Raw genomic sequence first — 2,740 nt, 5'->3', positions numbered from 1 at the left:
TGAATAATAAAAGAACATTTTGATTAATTTTACTAAAACACAATTTAACACTTCTCTTCAAAAAATACCTTTAAGAAAATGAAACGGCAATCCACAGATGGGGAGATGATGTTCACAACACATATGCTTGATGGGCTTGATAAGACTGGTATGTGGAATAGATAAAGAAGACCTACAGCTTAATAATATGGAGACAACTAACTCAATTAGAAAGTGGGCAAAAGACTTACTTCAGCTCAGATCACAGTTCCAGGGTCCTGGGATTGAGCCCTGCATCAGGCTCCCTATTCAGGGGGAGTCTGCTTCTCTTTCTCCTTCTGCCTCTGCTTGTTTTCTCTCACTCTCTTTTTCTCTCTCTCTCTCTCTCTCAATACAAATAAAATCTTTTTAAAAAGTGGGCAAAAGATTTAAGCAGAAACTTCACACAGTAAGATACATGAATGGCCAATAAACAAATGAAAACTGCTTAATAGCATTAATCTTCAGGGGAATGCAAATTAAAATGACAATAAGATATATATCCACTAAAATGGCTCAAGTTAAAAAGACTGTCTATACCGAGTGTTGGTAAGCCTACCAAGTGTTGGCACAACTAGAATTCTCAATTTCTATTTGTTCTGTTGGAAACTTTGGAAAACAGTTTGATGTTTTTTTATAAAGTTGATCATACCCTTACTGTAAGACCCAGAAACACCATTCCGAGGTACTTACCCTATACATTTGTCTACTGCATATGCACATTCCCAGTAGCTTTATTCACAACAGCCCCAAACTGAAAATAATCTAAATGCCTGTCACTAGGTGAAGATATCCATACACTGAGTAGTAGTCCAGTGAAAAGAAACAGCCTAATACATGCAAAAAAACATGGATGAATCTCAAAAACTTAATGCTGAGTGAGAAAAGCCACATACAAAAGTATACACTGTGTGATTCCATGTATGTGCAATTCTAGTACCAAAAAGCAGAATAGGGGTTTCCTAGAGGCAGGATAGATGACTGCCAAGGATAGGCAGGAACTCTTGGGAATGGTGGAAATGTTCTATTCTTGTGGTGGTGGTGGTTACTCATTAAACTATACACTTATAATGGATACATTTTATTACATTATATTGAATTAAAGTTGACTTAAAAGACATTTTTAAAAAGACACTTAATGTTTTTCCTATTTCCTTACATCTTTTTTTTTTTTTAAGACACATTCAGCATCATGATCAGACTATTACATTTAGCAATCAACAGCATGGGTGCAAAAAAAAAAAAAAAATCTACAATAAAACCCTTTGTTGGAGTGCTTTACACTTTCCACAAAACAGAAACTAAAATAACCTGTTATACAATTAGTCACAAATACAATCCTCGAGTTTTTTTGCCCTGTACACAGGAGTATTGTCTAAAACATGTCTTCTTTGTAGCAGCTAGGCCCTGCCACCACTGTGCTTGGCTGAGTTCACAAATCTGTTGTAACCTGTAGCTCCCCTGTCACTTCTCTGGCTCTCCTCTCCTGCTAAGCTTTGTTCCCTGGCAGTAATTAAAACCTTCTGCCACTGCCATAGCTGCTGCTGCTGGAACCGCCATAGCCACCTTGATTTCGTGGTTTGGCAAAGTATTGGCCTCCACCACCACAGGGGTCAGAGCTTCTGCCTCCAAAATCTTCTCCTTTCATGGGTCCAAAATTTGAGGACTGATTGTTGTAATTGCCAAAATCATGCTAGCTTCCGCCACCTCCAGAGTTGCTTCTATCATTACCAAATCCGTTATAGCCATCCCCACTGCCACCGAAGCCACCTCGACTGCTGAAGTTCCCTCCATGACCAAAGTTCTCATTCCCACCAAAACTACCTCCATGACTACCACCAAAGTTTCCAGAAGCACTTTGGCCTCCTTTGGCTGGATGAAGCACTAGCCATCTCTTGCTTGGATAGCGCTTTCCTTACTTCACAGTTGTGGCCATTCACAGTACGGGATTTTTGAATGACAATCTTGTCTACAGAGTTATAGTCATCAAATGTCACAAAAGCAAAACCTCTTTTTGCCACTGCCTCGGCCAGTCATGATCTCAATCACTTCAATTTTCCCATACTGTTCAAAATAATCTCTTAGACGATGTTCTTCAGTGTCTTCTTTAATGCCACCAACAAAAATCTTTTTCACAGTTAAGTGGGCACCAGGTCTTTGAGAATCTTCTCTTGAGACCGCCATCTTTGGTTCCACAACTCTTCCATCCATCTTGTGTGGCCTTGCATTCATGGCTGCATCCACTTCCTCCACAGTGGCATATGTGACAAACCCAAAGCCTCTGGAGCACTTGGTGTTTGGATCTCTCATTACCACACAGTCCGCAAGCGTTCCCCATTGCTCAAAATGGCTCCTCAGACTTTCATCGGTTGTTTCACATCTTTCTGCCAGATATGATGCTCTTGGCCATTCCTTGCTTCTAAAACACTCTCTTTGACTTCCTTAATACCATCTCTCCCAAGTTTCCTCCTCCTTCTCCAACCACATGCCTTAAACCTTTCCCAGACAGGTTTCATAGTTTTGGCCAATTTCTTAAATATTGGTTTTTCTGGTTTTGTTTTTATTTCTCAGGTTTCTGCATGCTCTCTCAACACTTTTCTGGCTGACCTTCCACTTCCAAAGTTTTGCATTCATTCATAACCTCTATTTTCAGCCCAGGCCTCCCCCACTAAGTCTCAGGCCCACACATTCCCCAAAGGCAGGAGAAAGAGCTCCTTCTCAA

At 40.4% G+C, this 2,740-nt stretch overlaps 1 pseudogene; it reads right to left on the bottom strand.

Annotated features, from left to right (window-relative positions):
- Nucleotides 1-951: 951 nt before the first annotated feature.
- On the bottom strand, nt 952-2,388 carry LOC121491018 (annotated as a pseudogene).
- Nucleotides 2,389-2,740: the final 352 nt, after the last annotated feature.

Source organism: Vulpes lagopus, chromosome 5, assembly GCF_018345385.1.
Source record: "Vulpes lagopus strain Blue_001 chromosome 5, ASM1834538v1, whole genome shotgun sequence".
Classification (NCBI taxonomy): domain Eukaryota; kingdom Metazoa; phylum Chordata; class Mammalia; order Carnivora; family Canidae; genus Vulpes; species Vulpes lagopus.
The sequence above is the reverse complement of the archived record's forward strand: the minus strand, read 5'-3'. Positions and strand labels throughout refer to the sequence as shown.